This window comes from Notamacropus eugenii, chromosome 7, assembly GCF_028372415.1.
Source record: "Notamacropus eugenii isolate mMacEug1 chromosome 7, mMacEug1.pri_v2, whole genome shotgun sequence".
NCBI classification, from domain to species: domain Eukaryota; kingdom Metazoa; phylum Chordata; class Mammalia; order Diprotodontia; family Macropodidae; genus Notamacropus; species Notamacropus eugenii.
In genome coordinates this window covers 53,077,881-53,100,893 of record NC_092878.1, presented here as the reverse complement: position 1 = coordinate 53,100,893, position 23,013 = coordinate 53,077,881, and the positions used below count along the sequence as shown (strand labels likewise).

General features: G+C 40.2%; 1 long non-coding RNA gene across 2 annotated transcripts; it reads right to left on the bottom strand.

Annotated features, from left to right (window-relative positions):
* Window positions 1-6,022: 6,022 nt before the first annotated feature.
* LOC140514996 (uncharacterized) lies at window positions 6,023-22,433 on the bottom strand. Of its 2 annotated transcripts, none has more exons than XR_011970795.1 (3): window positions 22,180-22,433; window positions 9,269-9,757; window positions 6,023-8,529 (listed from the first exon to the last, which is right to left on the bottom strand). It is a non-coding gene; the product is annotated as an uncharacterized lncRNA (long non-coding RNA). The 2 variants fall into 2 exon arrangements; XR_011970794.1 differs by lacking the exon at window positions 22,180-22,433 and adding an exon at window positions 12,005-12,086.
* Between the last annotated feature and the right edge of the window lie 580 nt (window positions 22,434-23,013).

Below are 23,013 nucleotides of genomic sequence, written 5' to 3'. Positions count from 1 at the left end.
AATGGAAAGAACAGCTACCACAGAATAATAGAAATAGAAAGTTGGGAAATTTTTACAGAAGATAGATAAGATAGATGAGAAGATACCTCCCCCACCTCCTTTGTAGAGGTAAGGGTCCACAGGGGTAGAGCATTGCATATAGTGTCAGATTTTTTTCTTTGATAATACATTGATTGATTTTTTCCTCCCTCTTCTTATTTTTCAAAAAAGTCTCTTATAAGAAATGTCTTATAACTCAAAAACTACTTATAAAAAAAAAAATCCCAAAGGTGGTTCTCAAGGCAAAATGCCTTCCACACTCAGAGAAAGAAATATGGAAGTCACTCACAAAATGTAGCAGATCATGTTTGTGTATGTGTATGTGTTTGTGTATCATGTTCTGATTTGTTATACAATTTCTTTCATTTATTTTAGTCTGACTACATGGCATGACTATAGTGAAAATATACTCAATAGGAAAGTATATGTAGAATCTATACAGAATTGTATGCAGTCGTGGGGAGGGAGGGGGGTAGTGGGGAGTAGGTGGGGGGGGATAAAATCTCAATTGTATGGCAGTGATTGTTAAACATTAAAAAATAAAAAAATTAAAAAAAAAAGAAAGAAAATTTAAATAAAAAAAAATGTCTTTCTGAGAGGGAAGAAGGAGAGACTTATAGGAGAAAATCTGGATGATATAAAAAAAACCCAAAAAGTCGTAATAAAATTTTATTTAACAATTTTTTTCTTTTTTGTGAACTCCATTGGTTCTAGGCAGCTATGTGGCTCAGTGGACAGACCGCTGGGCCTGGAGTCAGAAAGACTCGAATTCAAATCCCCCCTCAGATACTTCCTAGCTGTGTGGCCCTGGGCAAGTCACTTAGCATCTCTCAGGCTCAGTTTTTTCATCTGTAAAATGGAGATAACAGTAGTACCTACCTTAAAGGGTTTTTGCAAGGATCAAATGAGATAGTAATTGTAAAGTGCTCAGCATAGTATCTGGCATATAATAAGGTCTGTGTAAATGTTAGCTTTTATTATTCTATTCTGTCAATATTTTGGAGGGCCCTAACTATCATCCAGTGTATCATTTAGCTTTTGTCTTCTGTAAATCTCACTGCTATATTTCAGACATATTTGTGGAGCATCATTTTTATACAGGAGGGGGAAAAAGTGTTTTTCCTCTAAAAACTTTTGCAACTCTTAAGATGAGGGCTGTTTGTTTTATTAATAATAAGGATAGGAGCTGGTCTTGTAATTTCACTGGTACAGGAAACTCCTGGGTAAATAAACTCCCTTTACCAATAATGCACATTGTCTGTAACTTATAGTTTTAGGGTGCTGCCTGGGATGCTAAGAAGTTAACTGACTTGCTCAGGATGACACAGTCAATATGTGTCAGAGGAGAGACTTGAACCCAGGTCTCCCTAGCTTTGAGGCTGGCTCTTTTTATTTCTCTCTCTCTACTATGCCAGGGGCTCTTAACCTCTTTTTGTATAAGTCCTGGAGCCTTTTGACAATCTGGTGAAGCCTGCGGACCCCTTCTCAGAATACTGTTTTCAAATGCATAAAATAAAACACATAAGGTTACAAAGGAAACTAATAATATTGAAATAGTTTTCAAACCATTTGAAAACCCCCTAATTCTAGAAAATTTGTCATGCTGCCTCTTATTATTAATACTGATATAATAGGCATCTCTTTCTCACTAATATCTAGATTTCCTTTCTGGTCAGAAGGGGAAAAAAGGTGTTTTCCTGCGTGTCTTGTGAGTTAACTAAGGATAAGTTTCTTGTGTGTTTTGTACAATACCTGGCAGGGATGATTGACTGCTTCCCTGAATTCAGTAACCTAGTAGTCAGATGAGGTACCTAACTCATCCTGTTCACCACTAGATGTCAGGAGAATCCACTTGAAATTTTATATACACACGTACGCACACGTGCATGCATATTTTTTTTTTTTTTTTTGCTGTACAGTCCACAGATTCATAAATCTGGGTTGCTGACAGCTTTTGCTTAATCCATTGTTTTCCCTACAGCATGCAATGCAAACGTCCTTACAAAATGATACTTTGAATATTCTCATTTACTGGTCGTCTAGCATTTACTAACCTCAAAATGGGGCTGATGAACACCTTGGGAAGTAGAAGAAGGCACAATATCAACACTGCCCTTCTCTGTAACTCCTTCTGAATTCTCTTCTGCTTTCTTCTGTGTATTTAAAACTTTTTCTGTGGTGCCATCTTCTTCCTCCTCCTCCACCACCTTTTTCTCCCTCCTTGGCAATGAGAATTTATTAAATGACTGCTATGGGTCAGACTTGGTGATGAGGTGCCAAGGATACAAAGATAAAAGTTAAATAGTCCCTGCTCTCGAGAAACTCACATTCTACTGCATTAATAAATACCTTAAAGAAAGGCAGCATGGCAGATGGATAGAGAACCAGCCTTGGAGTCAGGATGAAGAGTACAGGTCCTCCTTCTGACACGTACTGTAGATGACCATGGACAAATGTCTTAATTTTTAAGTAGAGTCTGGAAGACTGTTTGTTGGCAACGCTGTAGAGAGGATGACTGCTCTGCTATGAGTTAGACCATATTATCTCTGGAGGCCCCTTTCAACCTTTGCAGTTTAGTTGTGTCCTACTGTTCATGATCTTGTGGACCACAGTACACCATTACTATTGTCCATAGAGTTTTCTTGCCATTTTCTTCTCTGGTGGATTAAGGCAAACAGAGGTTAAGTGACTTGCCCAGGGTCATACAGCTAATTAGTGACTGAGGCCAAATTTGAACTCAGGTCTTCCTGACTTCAGGTGACTTCAGGCCTAGTGTTCTATCCATGGAGCCACCTTGCTGCCTCTAACTCTGAGCTTCTGTAATTCTCTGAAATGGGGTGAGGGATAAAGGCTGGAGACTGAAAGTCAGAATACTGACTGGGAGGCAATTGCCAGAGTTTAGGAAAGAAGTGAGAAGAAATTTATGAATGAAAGAGTGAATCAATGAATAAAAAACATTTATGAAGTGCTTACTGTGTGCAAAGCATTGTGCTGAATGCTGAGGATACAAATAAAAGGGCTAGAGAGTCCTTGTTCCCAAGAAGCTCACGTTCTAAAGAAGGTTAATAAGGTCCTGGATCATGTTTGATGGCAAACTGTGGACAGATCCCAGGGATAGTTTGTACCCTTGTATACATAGCTTTGAATATAAACAGACAAGGGTATGTTTGTAAAGTAAATTGATTTTTTTCATGTATATTGGTTGTGGGATAATTTTTTTGTACGTTGTTTGTTATTACCCTTACCATATCAGACTGGCTCTTTCCTCTCTTCTTTATAATATGGTCGGTTTGGGGGTTTCCTGGAGTTTCCAGTGAGGAGAAGCTAGAATTAGAGCAGCTACGAGGCACAGTGGATAGAGTCCTGGGTCTGGTGTCAGGAAGCTCTGAGTTCAAGTCCAGCTTCAAGATGCTTACTGTCTGTGTGACTCTGGGAAAGTCACTTAAACTCTGCTTCAGTTCCCTCAACTATAAAATAGAGATAATAGTGGTTCTACCTTCCAGAGTTATTGCAAGGATCAAATGAGATGAGATTTGTAAAGCACTTAGCACAGTGCCTAGCACATCATGGTACTTAATAAATGCTTATTCCCTGCTCCCCATCCCACTTTAGGGGCTACTTAAGAAAATGGCTTTATCCTGTAGCAGGATCAAATGAGATAACTGTAAAACACAGCACAGTGTGTGGTACGTTGCATTATATATTTCTTCTTCTGTCTTTCTCCTTTTTTCTTCTTCTTTCTTCTCCTCCTCCTCCCTCTTCTCCTGTCTATATAGTAGCACCCTCCTCAGCTATATCTATGTCCACGGTACTATTGGGATATTATCTATTCAAATCCATAGCTCATAAGCCCCTGTTAATACTTTTACAGTATCCAACCAGATGACCATGTGTTTGAAGGCAGTAATGGGGAACTGAGTCAGATATCAAATGTTCTTGGCACCCATTCATAAATGGCTTGTACTCATGCCTTCCTTAACTTCCAGGAAGCTAACTCCTAGTTCCTCCACACAGCAGGAAAGGCATACATCTGTAATTAGCAGCATAAAGGATCCAGAGTTCAGGACACAACTGCCCATTTCTTTCTGTCTCTTCCCTGCTAGCCTTCATACTTTCCCAACTGAGTCTCATCCAGGCTTCTCATGTTTGACAAAACTTCCTGTACTTAGAGGTTTCTTATACCTTGAACTTATCTACAGCCTTTCAGGAGATGAGTATCAGTGCAAATAAGGTAATATCATACTCCCACTGAATGTTGTGTAATACATAAGATTATTTTCAGTGTGTTTTTCTCCTTAATTGTATTTTAATTCAGCTCAGATCTTAGCATTGTAAAAAGAATTCATTGGAAGTCCTTGTTAGGTAATGAGGACATTGTTAGATATTACAGTCTCAATCATCAGGAGCTGATGCCTAGTACACATGTAGTGAATTAGCAAACAAAACATAGAGGAGAAAGAAGAGACCATGCCCACCCCACCCCTTTCCTGTTTTAAGTTCCTGCATATTTTCCCTGTGTTGGGATAAGAGTGTGCAAGTAGGGGATCATTGAGACGAGACAAATGGTTTCAGACTTTAGGTAAGTTTTCTTCCTGGTCAGAATCGTTTTCTTCTTGCCTTTAAAATTTCTTTTCTTGAGAATTCCCCACCCCTGCTGGGCTGACTTCCATTGGTATTTTCCATGGTCATGGGATCTTATCTGTCCTATCACTGAACACTTTGAAATTTGTTCTCCCTAAATTTAGGATAAAAGATAAAATAGCTTTTGCTTTGTTCTGTTGTTTCTCTTTTCTGTAACCAATCCTGAGATCGAGGGTTCGCTTTCTCCTAGAGTTCCCATCATTTTAAACTCTGTAACCAATTTCTCCTTGTTAATTTGAATTAAATACAAAAGTTCCCTTCATTGGTTCCTCCACCCTTTGAAGGATGGGATTATCCTCCATCTCCGGACTCTTGGCCTCCTTTTGCCTTTGTCCCTTCCCTTGGAGGATCCTTGCCTTCCTTCAAGCTTCAGCTCAGGTTGATTTCCCAAGTCCTGCGTCAGTTTTCCTTCTGTGTATGTATGTTGTGTTCCCTCAGCAGAATATACGTTTTATGAGGGTAAAGACTTTTGGTTTTAGCTTTTATATCCTCAGTCCCTAGCAGAGCCCATGTATATAGTAAGTACGTGTTGAACTGAATCATTTGAAGTATAGAAACATAAAAAGAATTGAAAATGACTGCTTCATGGTAAAACACATTAAAACCACTTGAAGAGCACAAACTATCTATCATTGATAATCAAGTGCGTTCTTTGAAGGAGATCATGTTTACATGGACAAAGACCTTGGTTATACAGAAATCATCACTCTGTTATAAAGAATCAATTGCAACACAGAGAGCTGGATCTGGGGCATCTGTTTTGACATAAAAATAACTTTATTAAAGAAAATCGTTCTTAATAATGTATTCTTTGTAATGGGATTTTCATTGCATGATAGAGCTGGAGCTGGAAAGGATCTTGGAGATTTTTGAATCCTTTCTCATTTTAAGAAAAATGAGGCTAGAAGAGGGATGAAGACTTGCCCTGGGTCACACAGGGTTTGGACCCGTTTGGCTCCAGGATCAGCACTCTCTCCACGAGCTCAGCTGCCTCTCCTGTATGTTGTTTATTTTTGGTCCCTGGCTTTCTCCTTCCCTTGATAGTTTTACGTGTTAACATTTAACTTCGGCACAAAACATTTCACCAGATACACCTCAGTTTTCATCCTGTTTAATTTAGGACAAAACTCCCTTTCTAGACTTTGCACCTTTGCCAAGAGTCCAGGGGTGGGGAACCTGTGACCGCGAGGCTACATGCGGCCCTCAGGCATAGCCTTTTGACTGAGTCCAAACATCACAGAACAAATGTGGCCCTCTAGGTCCTCAGGTGCGGCCCTTTGATTAAATCCAAACTTCACAGAACAAACAATCCCCTTTTATTATGGAGATTTGTTCTGTGAGGTTTAGATTCAGGCAGAGGGCTGCACTTGAGGACCTAGAGGGCCACATGTGGCCTTGAGGTTACAGATTTTCCCCTTCCCCCAGACCATTTATTCTTCATGCATAGAATACTCTTCTTTTTCTCATTTCCCTTACAACTTGCCCCCCTGAGTAAATTATGGTATATTAACATAATAGGATATTTTGGTTCTGAGAGACAGTGTGGTATAGTGGATAGAGAACTAGTCTTGGAGCCAGGAAGGTCTTGCTTCTAACACATACTGGCTATATGACCCTGGGCAAGTCACTCATCTTCTTAAGGCTCTAGGCAACAACTCTCAAGACTGTAAGAAAAATAGATAGTAACAATCTGCATTGGTAGAAAACAGTTTTCTACCTAGGAATTCCCTAAGAATTCCCAAAGACATCACAGGTCCCCTCCCTACTTTGTGTCTTTATTAGGGTTCCATAAAAGAATATGAATGCAGGCAAATGTGTAGTTATGTAATATGAGATCAAATAGCTTGAGAGTAGGAAACATACTGTATACAATTTACGTGTTCTACATACGTAGTTACAATATAGTCTCTTCTCCCTTCTGCCCCCGTAGCTTCCTTCTGATAATGTTTAATATAAAATTTTGGAATAATCTCTTTGTTCTCTCTGAAGCAAACTCAGAGAATGCCTTTCCTATGTCAGCAAAAACCAGCCAAGGCTGACTCTACATTCCTTAAGGAGACCTTTAACCTAAGACCCTATGTTATGGCATATCTTGAATAATGGGACTTTCCTTTGTATCTTATTATCTATGGCATATTAATGGTAAAGAAAATACAGACATCTTAGGTTGTAATTTCTATTGAACTTTGTTTGCCCTTTCCTATGTCAGTTATCTGTTTAGGGCAGGAAGCCTGCCACTTACTAGTGGTGGGATTTCCGAGACATATGTTTACCCAGCTTGGAATCCCAAGGCCTGACCAACATTACTTTGTTAATTGTCCTGTCTTACTGAATTTATGATTTGCTCAATTAGGAGAGTTCTTTTCTCACGGCAAAATGTATATAGGCCAGAAGATTTCTGCACTGGGTAGCCAGAACATTTCTGGCTCCATAATGCATTATGTTACCGTTGTCTTTAATAGGGAATTGATTAATTAATTAAATCATAAAATGTATGCATTTAGCCATGTTGCCTTTTCTTAATAAAGTTTTCAGGTCAACACTTCAAAGCTCCATTCAGTGCCACTGTGAATTCTTGAGCACATAGCATCTTACCTTGTCTATATTATGTGTTGAACAAATGAATGCTTGTTGGACAGAATGAGAGAGAGGTGGTGAACTTCAGAAAGGGGCACTAAGGAAACAGGTTGTTTGGTCCTCTCTGATTTATTTCTTTTATACTGCTTTGTTAAGAGAATAGTATAAAACATTAAAGATTTTAGGTATGAGTTTTGGCAGAGAAGTGGTTATAGATTGCTGATCTTAGATCAAAAGAGGTATTTGTAAAGAGCTTAATACAATACCTAGCACATAGTAGGTGCTTAAGAAATGCTTCTCTCTCTTCCTCTCTGTCACACACACACACACACACACACACACACACACACACACACACACACACGAAGACCAGAGCTGAAATCCTATCTTAAATATTTATAAGCTAGGTGACCCTGGGCAAGGCACTTTGTCTTTCCCAGCCTCAGTTTTTTCAGCTATAAAATGGGGATAATGATAGTCTTTAGCTCACAGTGTTGTTATAAAGACTGAGTGAACTAATGTGTTTGTAACACGCTTTACAAACTTTAAAACACTATATGTTCACTATCTCCTATGTTTATTAGATTATTTTGTTGATTGTTATTCAATTTATAATGGGAAAAAACCTTTGAAATCAAATAAAATTTTCTGCCAAGTATTAACTCCTCCCCTTAATTTTTCTCTACCGAAATTAAACCCTAATCTGGAGCTGTAGTTTGTAACTGAAGCTCACTTATTGAGCTATCCACAATTTGAGGACATTTCTTTGGAGTATTCTTATATGTTGGAACTGTAGGGGCCAGGGCACAGTTCTGAGCATCCAGGAGCTGAAAGGGAGAATTAGTGCCTAACCCAGTGGTGTTTCCTACGCTGCCCATTAACCACTGTGATAAACTAGCAGGGTGTATGGTGTGATGGGAAAAGCACTGAATTGTAATGCTGATAATAATAGTTAGCATTATATGATGCTTTTAGGTTTGCAAAGCACTTTAATCTTGTCTCATTTGATCCTCACAACAACCCTAGGTGGTAGGTGCAATTATTATCCCCATTTTACCATTGAAGAAACTGAAACAGATAGAGGTGATGTGAATTGTCACATAACCAGTAAATATTTGAAAATGGATTTGAACTCAGAACTTCCTGACTCTGTCCTCAGTGCTGTATCTACTGTTTGATATGGCCCACGTTTGAGTCTCGGTACGGCTGTTTGCTGGTGTAACTTTGGGCAAGTCTGCTTCTCTCATGTCTTCTCTCTGTCTTCTTCTCTCCCTGAAACACAGGGGTTGGATTTTAGTAGTATGCTGGATTCAGCTCATATAAGCTTGTGAAAGCTTGTTGTTAAATTTTCAATGTGAACTTGGAAATCAGCAAACACTACAAATAAGGACTCAATTTGTTGTTGTTTTTTGATTGTCTAAATTTAAGAAAGTTATAGAGAAGATGCTAATGCATGTTAAATTTAAAAGTATATCCTACATACATTCTTTACCCCAAACCCCACGAGCTACTTGTTAAACATTTATAAGTATACCCCTAGTAGTGATCTTTAAGGTCCCTTCTAGTTCTCAGTCCTAATCCTGTGATGGCAGAACTGTAGCTCACTGTTGACGTAGAATAGCTAGCATTCAGAGATGTCATTTGCATGAATGTCACCAGCTCAGCCCACAAATTATCAAAACCACATTTCAATGCTAAATTGTCTAGTAAGTGGACTTTCCTTGAACTCTAAGTCTGATATTTCATTCCATTAGTGGTTGCTAATAGGGTGAGCTGATTGCCAAAGAAAACAAAGAATACAGATTCTTCTGGAAACCACTGGCCTAAGCCATCATCATTTAGCTCACATAATGAGGCTGAACTAAGAACTGGGTACAGAATAGGTATTTACTTAAGATGTGTTGATTGGATGATTAAAAAGAAAAGAAAAAGAAAATCAAATAATTTCCATCTGTCAAAAGAAACAGTCCATAGTCTAGGAATGGGATGCAATAGATAATAAAAAGATTACCAAATGAACCTGGCCATGGAGGAATGTGTACTGTCGGCCTTAAAATCATGAAATGTTACCGTTGGAATGGACTTTCATAATCATCTTGTTCTGCTGCCTGTTTTTATGGATGAGGAAGATGAGAAGAGTGACTTAGTGACTTGTCTGTGGTTATATAACTGGTTAATACCAAAGCCAGAAACTTATCACCTGGTTGCCAGTCCAGAGCTTTTCTTCTCTTCTCATTCTCCTTATTGCTAGTATCTTCTCTCTATGTATGCTGTATATATAACTTATTTGTAAACAGTTCTTTGCATGTTGTCTCTTCCATTAGACTGGGAGATCCTGGCACGATGGTGCTGTTTTCCCTCCCTTTCTTTGTATTCCTAGTGCTTAGCAGAGTGCCTGGCACATAGTAAGCCTTTAATAAATGCTTGTTTGACTAACTGGCTGACTATAATCAGTGGCCTTGACACATGGAGGGAATCACCAGGGTGCCCAGATGACCACCTGGAAAAGAAGAAATAAACAAGGTCAGGGAGCATCATAAACTTGTCCATGTGACCTACTGTCTGCCTGGCCCCTCATGCAGGGTAGGGTATTCATCTCCACGAATAAGGAGATAGCCCCAGTAGGGCCAATGGGGTAGCTAGATGATTTAGTGGATAGAATGCTGGACCTGGAGTCCAGAAGACTCATCTTCCTGAGTTCAAATCTGACTGCAGACACTTTGTAGCTAAATGACCCTGGGCAACTTACTTAGCCCTGTTTGCCTCAGTTTCCTCAATTGTAAAATGGGCTGGAGAAGAAATGATGAAACACTTCAGTATCTTTGCTAGGGTCATGAAGAGTTGGACTTGATTGTAATGATTGAACAACAACAACAACCTCTACCACTGGAAAGGGTTTACAGTAATGACAATGATTTGCTGGAGCTCTTGTTCTGAATAAAAGCCTAAAAAGCTAAGACGTTTTTGGCTTTCCATAGTTTTACAAAGGAGTCTTCCATTTTGTACAAGATTCTGACCTGCAAGGAGGAACTGGCTGCCTAGGGCTGAACTTGAGCAGAAGAAGAACAAGGTTCAGGTCCCACCTTGGGCAAATAATTAACCTCCCTGAGTCTCAGTTTCTCATCTGTGCAATAAAGGGATAAGAGTAGAATGACTTAGAGATATCTTCTAGCCCTAAATCTGTAATCTTATAATTGGAACATTGAGAAGTGCCCCCCGTTCATCTTAGAAATTTTTATAAACATGGCAAGAAAAGTTGGTCACAGTCTAATAGGGATCTTGAGTTTGTGGGGAGTTTTCAAAGAGGCCAGAAAACAGGGATCAATTAAATCACAACTTATAGCTCTCTATGGCCAATTGGTACAAGAGGGATGTGAAGCTCTCAAAAATCAGATTTGAACTCTTTATACATGAAGGATTCTGCTGAGGATAAAAAAGGGGATTTCTCTAAAGACACTGGTATGTATAAACAGGGAAATAATCCATCCACTTAGGTTTTTTTCCTTCTTCCTTTTTTAGGTGTTCTGACTATCCTTTTAATAATGTCCCAGGACTTTCCCAAGAATTAAAGTAAAGTTTACTGAGCCAGGGTTTTCAAGCTGCACTTCCTTCCCATCTTTTAACCTTGTGACATCCACTCCTCTCTAGTCATTCTCCATGATGACTCAAAGGTATGGCTCAGCATTCAAGCCAGGGCCAACTTTTTTTTTAGTGTTCTAAAAACTCCAGTTCTTAAAGTGTAGTCTGGGGACCTTTTTAGGGGGTAAATCCCCTTCATAATCATGCCAAGATGTTTTAATTTTTAATATGGTAAATATTGACATAACTCACATAAGAATATGATAGATAGAACCCCCATAAACCAAAGCTCTTTTGGGGGAGGAGAGCCTCCATCATATTTAAAGTGTAAATATTTAGAGTGTAAAAGGGTCCTGAGACCAAAAACAACATACTGGCTTGAAAATGGACTTTGTCTAAGTCTTGCCACATGAATTCACCAAGGACAACTAGAGATGTTCTCTTCCTGTTTTCTCTGCTGCTGGACCTAGGTTACAACTAGTATATGTGATTGCTGGGAGATCCTTGGAAAATAGATTTTTTAAAGATATGAGATGGAAACAAGGGAAAATATTGGAAGATGATTATAGAAGAATGAAACAGTTCTAAAAGAACATAATTTTAATCTGCTTATTTAACATTTTCTCCATCACTTTAGTAAGCCTGGACAATCAACAAAATAATCAATCAAGGTCTGATTTGTAGGGTTAGCTGATTTCAGAAGGGTAAATGCTCACATTGAATACTTAACAATTTTTCCAGAGTAAGTGGAAGCCGACTCCAGCACACCCCTTCATTTATCCCTATTAAATTTCATTTGTTGAGTCCTGTTGAGCATTTTAGCCTGTTGAAAACTTTTTGGATTCAAACTCTATAATCTAATGTGTTAGCTATCCCTTCCAACTTTAAGTAATCCACATATCTGATGAACGTATCATCTCTACTTTCCTTCCATTCACTGATGAAAAATGTTGACCAAAATGAGTCCAAAGATAGAATCCCCAGCACTCCCTTGGAGACCTCTGTCCAAGTTCAACTCCCGAATTCAGTTCAACAAGCACGGAGAAGCATACTAGCTATGGAGTATCGACTACATTGTCATACATACAATAGATGCTTAGTAAATGCATATTGGATTGGATTGAATATCAAGTCTGTGGCATAGTGCTTGGGGGTCAGGAGGACATACGTGCAGATCTCACTTCTGACACTGGTTATATGAACATGGATAAAACATTTGACTTCTTTGGGCCTCAGTTTTTTCATCTATAAAATAAGAAAACAAACATAAGAGAAGCTAAAATAATGTGTATAACGCTCAATGCCAACTTTAAACATTGTGACATTTAGTCAATTATATCATTTTTCTATAAAAACATTATTGCTAAGCATGGAATGGGAAAGGTACAAAACCTTTGCTCAATATAGAGTTTATAATCCAATAAGTAAAAAAATTCATATACACAAATAACAGTGATACAAAGGGAAAAGTGATGAGGGCAAAGGAGGAGAGAAAAAGTCCTAAGAAAAGTGAGGTGAGAGTGTCAAGGTTGTCTTCATGGAGGATGTAAGGAAAGGAAGACCTTCAACAGGCAGAGATGGGTAGGGTGCTATTACAGGCATGGGAGATCAATCAATCAATAAACATTTATTAAGAATCTGCTATGTGCCAGGTACTGTGCTAAACATTCACAACGACCCTGAGAGATAGGTGCTGTCGTTATCCCCATTTTACAGTTGAGGAAACTGAGGCAGACATAGATGAAGTGACTTGCCCAGGATCACACAGTCAGTATGAATCTGAAGCCCGGGCCCTGCACTCTGCCTGCTTCGCCGCCTTGCTGCCTTCACCAGCTGTGTAAAAACATGAAGGTACCAGAAGAGAAGATGCTAGCAGCTGTGAGATGGGGAGGGAATCAGGGAAAGACTGATGCAGCCAGGTGGAAACTGGGCTGAGCTGTGAAGGAAATAGGGGTCCTAAAGGCAGAGATGTGATTGGTGTTTGCAAATTGTGTATCCTTGTTATTGGGAGTTGACAGTATTGGTGTTGTTTTTAAATAAAGATCAACAATAAAACATTGCTTTAAAACAACCACCACAACAGTGACACATGTACCTCCATTAAAGGCCTAACTGATCTGATGCTTTATCCGGAAAATACAAGTGAATTTGGAGTGAATGCATTCCAAGTGGTAGGTGGCCCTTGGGAGTTTACTGAACAGCACTGGGATCATCACTTTGACAAGTGGAGGATGGGATGAAAAAGACAGAGAGATCAGTTAGGAAGTTTTTGCAACAGAACAGGTGGGAGAGGGGTCATCAGGTCTGCTATTGTTCGCTACTGGCCATGTATGTGTAGAGAAGGTTGATGGATGGGAGAGATATTACAGAGGCAGAAATGATAAGCCTTGGCATCTGATTGGATGAGGGGTGAAGGACGGTAAGAAGTCAAGGATGATCTGAAGGTTGTGAACCTAGTTAACAGGAAGGATTGTGGCAGCCTCAACAGAAATAGGGACATCCCTTTGATCTTTCCCTGATAAATGATTCCCTTAGGCCAGAGCTCTCTGGGAAGTTTCTTCCTCTCAAGCTGTAACAGCTGCTGTTTCCTTAGCAACTTCTCAGCTGTGAAACTTTTATGTGTGTGAAAAAATACACCCTTGTTTTGTGAAATTTAATATACACTTTAAAAAAAACCCTGATATAATACTTCACAGTTTCATATATTATTTTTCTTGCTGCTTTTTTCCCATATTAAAATATTTGTGTTTGCTAATTTCATAATTAAAAAAATTAAATTAGAAAAAAAAAGATTATTCTTTAGGCTCCATAGTTTCCATAACCCTGTCAGCCTCATCTGGTCTACTATTTCAGGAAAACCCCAGAGACATTTCACTTTCTATTCTTTGGCCATCTCCTCTATACAACCTTAACAAGTTATCCTTTATTTTCTCTCCCCTCCCCTGCCCCAAGTTTCTGGAACCAGGAACCAAGGATGGCAGTCAACTCTGCCATTGTTCCAAAATAGGCTGCTTCACTACTGTCCTACCACTCACCAGCTGGATAGTTTTGTGGACCAAGATGCTCCTTTCTAGTCACTACTTCTTTTAGGTGTTTTAGGATGTAAGCTCCTTGAGAGCTGTGGTTGTCTTTGGTTTTATATTTGTATCCCAAAGTTTTAGCTTAGTGCTTGGATACATAGTAAGCACTTAATAAATGCTTTTTCATTTCATTCATTCTATCTACTAAAATGGCTTGAACTAATATTGTCTCAGCAATTAAAGTTCCCAGTAGCAATAGCTTCATCAAAAAACAAAAATAGGGGAAAAACCCAAAAGGAAATCAGTCTTTCCCTTCTGATTCCTCATTGCACACCTGTGCCATTGCTAGAGCTGAAATAGATTATATATAAAGTAATATAATGATATATAATACAATTGTATATATACATGTGTGTATATGTGTATGTATGTATGTATCTTGCTTCCACGTAGTTGTTTGCATATTGTCTCTTCTGTTAGATTGTGAGCTCCTTAAGATCAAGGACTGTCTTTTGCCTTTCTTTGTGTCACTGGGGCTTAACACAAATAAATGTTTACTGACTGACTGCCATCAGTTGGGAAACGGCTGAACAAATTATGGTATGTGAACATAATGCAATACTACTTTGCTGCAAAAAATGATATAGAGTGAAATAAGCAGAAGTAGGAGAATAATCTGTGTAGTAACAAGGACAAGAAAAAGCTTTTAAAGAGTCAAGAATTCTGATTAACTCAAAGACCAACTCTGATTCCAGAGGTGATGGATTTAGGGTACAGTCTGAGACATACTTTTCTGGATATGGCCAATGAACACATTTGTTTGCTTGACTGAATATTTGTTATAAGGGTTTTCTTTTTCTTCCTGGGGGGAGAAGGAATAGGTAGGGAAAAGAGCAAGCATTTATTAAGTGTCAACTCTATTCCAGGCACTGTGCTAAGTTTATAAATATCATTTATAGGTTATCTCTTAATCAGTTTTTTTGTTCGTTGAACACATAAAATTAAATTTTGAAAAAATGTTTCTTTTGTGATTTTTTTCTCATTGTTGTGAGGCAGTTTGATGGTTACCTGGGGCATCACCTGTACACTTGTCGTTCCATGTGTGCACCTCTTGGCCCATATACTGGCCTTGGAAAGTAACAGCAGTGTTTGCAGTTTACATTCTGACTCAGGCAATCACTGTCAGAATCATTCTTTTCTCCTTCCCACCCTTTGAAGGTGTTTTCCCAGGCTGGTATTTCGTTTCCTGTTCTAACTGCTTCTGCAGTCTCAGGCATCTGCAGAAAAAATCTAGGTGGGAAGAATCTCACTGGCATGTTAGAGACTTGTAGCCTCACCTGACCTGCCTGCCTATATGGCTCTGCGCTTTCTTTCTCCCCTTACCTGATCACTTCCTACGCCTTCTCAGTTGCTCTGGACTTTTGCTTAAATCTTGCTGAGTGACATTCTTTACCAGATTCCCTCTCTCTTGATCAGAAGGGTTTCTCATTCCTCTGGCCTTTCCCTCTGGTTATGATGAGTATGTCACACATGTGGCCTCATCTTGTGGAATTTGAGGCTTAGTTAAGTCTTTGTCCCTTTGATGGGCAGATAGACAAAAACACTGCCTATAGATAGGAACAGGTTCATTCTCACCTGATTAACTACTCTCTTAGGAAAGCATTCCCTCCCATACATCCTCCTTGCTACTTAGTCCTTTCATTAAATCCTGCCTTTTCTGACATATACTGTTTGTCTCCCTTGGATGTTCAGTTCTGTACCTGACTTCTTTTTTCTTGAAGCTGCTCATATATGTTAGATACACTGGATGGTTGTATGGAGACATCAAAGAGATCAAACTGAAGTTCCCCAGTTTGACAACGCACAGTTGTCATTTATCAGCCTTGTAAGACACTGGGGAAGCAGATCCTTGATGTTAGAAAGGAAGATAAGAGCACTGCCATGGATGAGTTCAGGTTAGGACAGGAATTCCTAAACTGCTTTGTGTCATGGACCCCTTTCACAACTTGTTAAAACATATGGACCCTGCCTCAGAATATTTTTAAATGCATAAAAATAAAACAAAGGGAACCAATTATATTGAAATAGAACTATTAATAAATATTTTTTTAAGTTCATATAGCACAAATCAAAAACTCTCAGTTTATGAGGCAAATATTCTTTTTCCTGGTGGACTAAGGATACCTTTGCAAATAGATAAATCCCTGGACATTCTTGGACAACCTATGTAATCTCAAAGGTGGTATCAGGTTGGTGAGGAGGAAGAGAGAGAAGTAGAAAGAATACAAATTAACAGTTTGTTCCACCTAGGACAAAAGTACGAGGAAACATATCCTAGAGCCAGTAGAGAGAAAGAAAAGAGATTGGAAGAGAGCCGATGGTGAGCTCATCAGCCATGGGACATTTCCTTATCAAGGGAAGACAGAGACCATGGGACCAAGACAGCTGGAGCTGGAAGGAGGCCCTGGCCTTTAGAAAGACACTCTGAAGGCTGTGCCTGGGGAGGGAACAAGATACAGCAAGTGAGTGCCAACATAGAAAAGTATCAGATGGCTACTTCCTCTCCCAGGCCCATACTTCCTCCTGGTAAGGAGGAGCTCACCTGGCCCACTATGGTTGGGGGGGTTAGGAGGCCAGTGGCATTTATAGTAATTTTTCTGCCTAACTAAGGTCAGTTGTTTCTGCTTGCTGGTACCTAGGCAAACATAGAATGTAACTACATTAGCCACCTCTCTATATGCCTATTCAATGAAGTAAAACTTCTGTCTGTGCCTTCTGAATTTCAGCACACTTGCATTGCTAGATGCCCTGGAGTCAGGAAGCACTGAGTTCAAATCCAGCCTCACACATCTACCAGCTGTAAAACCCTGGGCAAATCACTTCATCTCTGCTTGTTTCAATTTTTCATCTGTAAAATGGGGATAATGATAGCTACTTCCCAGGGTTGTTGTGAGGATCAAGTGAGATCTCATTTGTAAAGCACTTAGCACAGTGCCTGATACATAATAATAGGTTGTTGCTGTTGTTAGCCTAAGTTCCAGTTGAGAGCTCTGGATCCAAGAGACCCATTCTGACATGAATCCACTGTACAGGGTCAGCTCTCTTCTTGGGCTGAATTGGAAGGTTTGAAAGATCCTACAAGAACACAGGTGAGTTCAGACACTGATCTGAAGAAGACCCACTAAGAGAGAAAGAGCCCAAGGGTTCCAGAAGTATGAGTTGGGGACCCCTGTGGTCTTACAGGGCCAGGCAGCCACTTGGAGGGTCAGTTCAAACTCTGCTACATCCCAGTTTATTTTAGAGATAAGAATTATATCAACATAAATATCACACTGATTTCTATCCACTGTTCATGTTTAATACATTTTATTGGTATTTGTGCTTATCTTATGTCCCCCAAAAGACTGGAATTTCTTTAGGGTCAGGGACTATGTCTTCTATTTTCCAGGTGTACCTTGGAATATAATGCTGAGCACACAATGGAAGCTAAATAAATATTGACTGAGTGATCAGCTGACTTCACTGAAAAGCACAAGGTACAGAGAATGGGAAAACAGAAGCAGCAGTGCCGACCACACATCAAAGTCAAAGGAGCATCCTTATCTTGCCACCCCTCAGGGGCTGACCTCGTTAAAAGGAGAGTTTTAGTGTCACATCTTGAGAATCAATAGATCAAGCCTGTAGCAAGCTGAGGTTAATAGAACTGTATTTAAAACCAAACCAAACCAGTAAAATGTAACCCCAGCATGGAAGCTAACTCTCTATCACCATTGAAATATAAGTCTAGAGCAGCAGTTCTTAACCTTTTCTATGTCGTGGATCCTTCTGGCAGTCTGTAACTGCCTTCTCAGTCATCAGATTGACCTGTTCTCAGAATCATGTTTTTAAATGCATAAAGTAAAATACACAGGAAACCCATTACATTAAATGGTCATTATCAAATTAAAAAAACAAAACTTCCTGGATTCCAGGTTAAGAACCTTTGGTACCTGGAGTCACCAGCAAGTGTAATAGACCCCCAAACCAACATGCATCGCTCTAGGAAAGAGGATGGGGAAAGAAGGAATTGCCATCGAAGAGAGGGTGAGAAGGAAGAGCTGAAATGAAAACAAAGGTTAGGCCAGCACAATCCAAGCAAAAGGCTGACTGATTGAAGGCTGATGGAAGAGAAGGTGAAGGAAGAGGAAAGAAAGAAGAAGTCACCACAGTGCCCGGAGGGAGAATGAGACCCAGCCTGAAAAGGGAAGGAAAAGAGAAGCAGTGGAACTGGGCAAGAGGAATAGGAGTAAGGCCTTGATTAATGGTGGTTTTTCCCCAAAGAAGGAAAAGTGGAGGATGAAAATGCGTAGAACTGACTTTTCCCCTGGGCTGGGACTAGCTTCTCTAGAGAGGTAAATGAGCTCACTCAGTGCACTAGACGTGAAGACCTGACCTCATTCTACCTCAGATACATACCTTACCTCACTTAACTTCTCTCAGACTCCGTTTCCTCATCTATAAAATACAATTAATAGCACCTCTGTTGTTGTGAGAATCAGATGATACACTATTTTTAAAGTGCTAGTGTGTGTGCGTGTGCATGCATGTGTGTGCATGTGTGTGTGCATGTGTGCATGCACATATGTGTGTGATGCACATAAAGCCATTATTCTCAGGAATCTGCAGCTGAGCCTCTTTTTCTTAAACTCAGCATGTCCAAAGCTGAATTCATTATTTTCCCCCAAGTCCACCATTCTTGTTAACTTCTCTGTTTCTGTTAAGAGCACGAATAGCACAAGCATCATCCTCTGCTGTTCTCTCTCTCTGTCCTACATCCAGTCTGTTGCCAAGCATTGTCAGTTTTACCTTTGTAATTAATACCTTTTATGTATATGCCCCTTTGCTGACATTGCCCCTAGCCTGGTGCAGACCTTCATCACCTCACCCTTGGACTACTGCCTGATTGGTCTCCCTGCCTCAGCTCTCCCCAGTCCAGCCTGTCCTCCACTCAGCAGGCAAAGGGATCTTCCTGAAGTTTGAGTCTGACCATGTAACCCCCACCCTATTCAATCAGCTCCAGTGACTCACAGTCACATCCAGGAGCTCATCCTCTTTCTGGCCTTCAAAGTCCTTAGTTTGCCCCACTCCCACCCCTTTCCAGTCTTCTCAACCCCTCTCCTCCCCACCCCACATCATCTTGGATCCAGTGATGCTTGCCTCTGTGCTGTGCCTCAAATAAGACACTCCATCCCCTGATTATGAGTCTTTTCACTGACTGCCCCTGGAATGCTTTCTCTCCTCATCTCTGTCTCCTTGCTTCCCTGGCTTCCTTCAGATACCAACTAAAATCCCCACCTTGTGCAGATCCCCCTTCATTCTAGTGTCTTCCCTCTGTTGACTATTTCAGATTTATCCTGTATCTTGTTTGGGCATTGTTGTTTGCATATTGTCTCCCCTTTTAGACTGAACTTGAAAACAAAGGATTGTTTCTTGCCTTTCTTTTCATCCTTATCAAGTCACACATTGCCTGGAGGTGGAGATCTTAATAAATGGTTTTTTGCCTGACTAAAGTGGGAGTCATCCTGGGCCTGTAGCAAGAATTCAGTCTGACCAGTGCATAGTCCACTTATTTTTGGCTTTCTGACTAAACTGGTTTTGTGGTCTTCTGGAACCCCAGGATCATCTCTTGTGAGATGGAGCAGCCACTTTAGAAACCTGTGTGGTCTCTTTAACTGGAAGGGACCATAGGTGGGACTGATTTTGTTCTAACTAGACTGGAGGCAACGAGACAATATAGAAAGAATGGGATGGGTGGATAGAAGGGCTTGGTTGGTTTCCAGCCCTGTATCTTACACAAACTAAGAGACCCTGAGCAAGTTGCAATTCTCTAAGTGCCTCTAGGCAGTTCTCTAAGATAAAGAGCTGTGGCTGATACATAGGTAGAGGGAGTTCCCTCACTGTGAATTCCCTAAATTCATTGATAAAACTTCTGATCTGGACAAAAACCAAAATCTCTCACCCAGGAATGACTAAGAGAAAGCAGGACAAAGTCCAGGTAAATAGTGTTTTCCCCATCCGTTCCACTCTCTTGAATGTTTCTCAGCTCTGGTCTTAGCTCCCAAGAAGTAAATATAATCAGTTCCAACCCAGTCCTGGGTGTCATTCAGTCTAGGACCCCTTAAGTCAGACTTCCCAAACTTGCTATGAACTTGAAGGGACTTTAGGCCTAATTTGGGATTTATTCTTATCTCTAATCCTGGACCACATCAGGGGAAGAATGGAAGAAAAGCACCGCTTATGTCCTGGGATTCATCCAGATGTACTTATAGTAAAAGAGCATAGATTCACAGGACCATCAATTTTTCAGTTCAGTAAACATTTATTAAGCACCTACTGTGTGCCAGGCACTGTGCTAAGAACTGGGGATACAAAAAGAGGCAAAAGATAGCCCCTGCCCTTAAAGAGCTCATAATCTAATGGGGGAGAATTTAAAGCTGGAAGAGATTTTAAAGATCCTGAGTCCAGCCCCCTCATAGAAAGAAACTAAGTCTGAGAGACGTTAAGTGACTCATCTAGTGTCACACAGCTAATGGTGTTGGAGGCAAGATCTGAACTCATTTCGAATCCGTCTCCTTTTCTCCTCTGACACTGCCATCATTCTAGAGTAGGCTTTCATCACCTTCATTACTGCAATAACTTGCTGGTGGGTCTGTCTGCCTCAAGTCTCTCCACACTTCCATTCATTCCCTAGTCAGCTACTAAAACGCAAGTTTGCTCATGTCTGGCAGGTCAGTGCCTCCAGGATCAGGTACAACGTGTTCTGATATTCCAAGCCTTTCATAACCTAGCCTCTTCCTAAAGACTTCTTATAGTTTACTTTCTACCTCATACTTTTTGATCTAATGACATTGGTCTCCGGGCTGTTCCATGAACAAGACACTCCATCTCTTGGCTCTGGGCATTTTCCACATCTTCCCATACCTGGAATTCTCTCCCTCCTCCACTCCAACTACTGACTTTCCCATCTTTTATTGGAAGTCTTCTCAAACTCCTTTTAATTCTAGTGCCTTCCCTCTGTTAATTATTTCCTATTTGTGCTTTCTATAACTTGTTTTGTATATATTTCTTTGCATGGTGACTCCTCCATTAGAATATAATCTCCTTCAGGGCAGTGACTTGTACGTCTTTTTTGTATATCCAGTGCTCAGCATAGTGTCTGTCACGTAGTGAATGCTTAATAAATGTTTACTGATTGATCTTTTGACTTCAGAATCAGCAGTCTGTCTGCTGAGATAAAAATCTATCCACCTAAAGAAAAGTGAGCCAACTGCAATTTGTCTTATCCCTAGTCAAAGCAAGAGATGTCTCTGCCATGAGCATGAGTGTTTTTGTCTGAGATAACTAAGATTTGAATTTTTTGGAGCAGAAGTTCTTAACCTTTTTTTGCCTCACAGACCTCTTTGGTAGATTGGTAAAACCTATGGACACTTTCTCAAACTAACATTTTTAAATGCATAAAATAAAATATAGAAGATCATGAAGAAAACCAATTATGTGGAAATATTATTATCAAAATGTGAAGAAAAAAAGTTTCTGGACCACAGGTCTCCTGCTCTGAAGATTCTGAGATGAAGTCAGTAAAGTTAATAAACATTTGTTAAGCACCTACTATGTGCCAGGAACCAGGGGTACAAAAGGAGGCAAAAAACAGCCCTGCTCCCAAGGAGCTCACCATCTAATGATATGTGGAAGGTCACAAAGAGAGGTAAGGGACAAAGTTGGTATTTGAACCCAGGTCACAAAGAGTGTGACACGACTGGAAAATGACCCAACAACCAAAATCTCTAACTCAAAATCCTATGTTCTTTTCACTGTATTTTCATAACATGTTCCACACTAATGTACCTAATTTCATCTGTATAAAACCATTAACAAGGCTGCAAAATCTAGCGCACACCAGCTTCAAAGCAGGAAGAAATTCCCCACAGTATCAATTACAGTCAGCGCTAGGTTGAGTGCTGTTCACTATTACCTGAGAAGAGTATTTTGCTCAGGGAACAATGCGGGGAATTTTTTTTCTCAGTAGATTGACTTGTTTTTGAGAGAAAATGAGATTTGTTCCTAATCAAGGGATATCCTCCACCAAACCTGATGTGATCATTTGCTTATAGGAAAATATCTGGTGCTTTAGGCCAACAGCTGACATTTTTACCACCCTTTACATACATTCTCTCGTGTGATCCTCACAACAGTCATATGAATTTGTGCTGCAGATATCCTGCCCATTCTACTGATGTGGAAACTGACCCCTGAGGGAAGTAAAAAGGTTTTCCCGATGTCATACCTATAGTTAAGTAAGGAGCTGAGGCAGGATTGAATCCGAGGTCTTCTTGAGGCCAGTGCAGGGTGCCACCCATCCAGAACTTAGCCTTTTAAACTAGGACCTTGGAGCTGGAGATTCATCTGCTGGTATTGACTTTGAAAGAAGTTATATTGTTGTCTCCAGCTGAGTAAGAAAGCAAGTTTGTCCATTTCTTTTCCCTCTTTGTAAACACCCTGTTCTCGGTGACTGAGCAGTTATCAGCCAGCCAGAAAAGAAAGGTAGACTTTGAGACTGCTGCAGATGACTCTTGGACTTCAAGGTTTCTGGGGAAATGATTTAGCAAATGAGGCACTTCAGAGCCCACCTCTGAGAACTGCTACTTGTATGGCCTTTGCTTAGGGGCAGAGATATAGAGATTGGACCCATGATTTCATTGAAATAAATCCTGAGAACTAGCATTAAGGAAGATTGGGGAAAGTTTCCTGTCAAAGTTGGGATCTTCACTGAGCTGTATATAAGATTCTGAGACAATTTGTCATTTTTTTTGTTCCTTGTCTAGGGAGTGGGGTAGGGAGGGGAAAGGGTGAGAAATCCTTTTCCCCTAATCTTTACTACATGATCAAAAAGAGGAATTCCTCAGGAGTAGATAGTCCGTCCCCAGAGTATTTCTAGCTTGCTTTTGTAGGCCAGGAGGGCAGCTGCTCAGGGAGTCTGGACTCCTCCACCCTCAACCCCCAATACATGGTCTTAGATAATTGTCTAGAGTACTTAGAAGGTTGTGACCTGCCCAGGGTCACAGAGATAGTATATAGCAGAGGCAGAATTCAAACCCAGTTCTTCCTGGCTCTGAGGTCA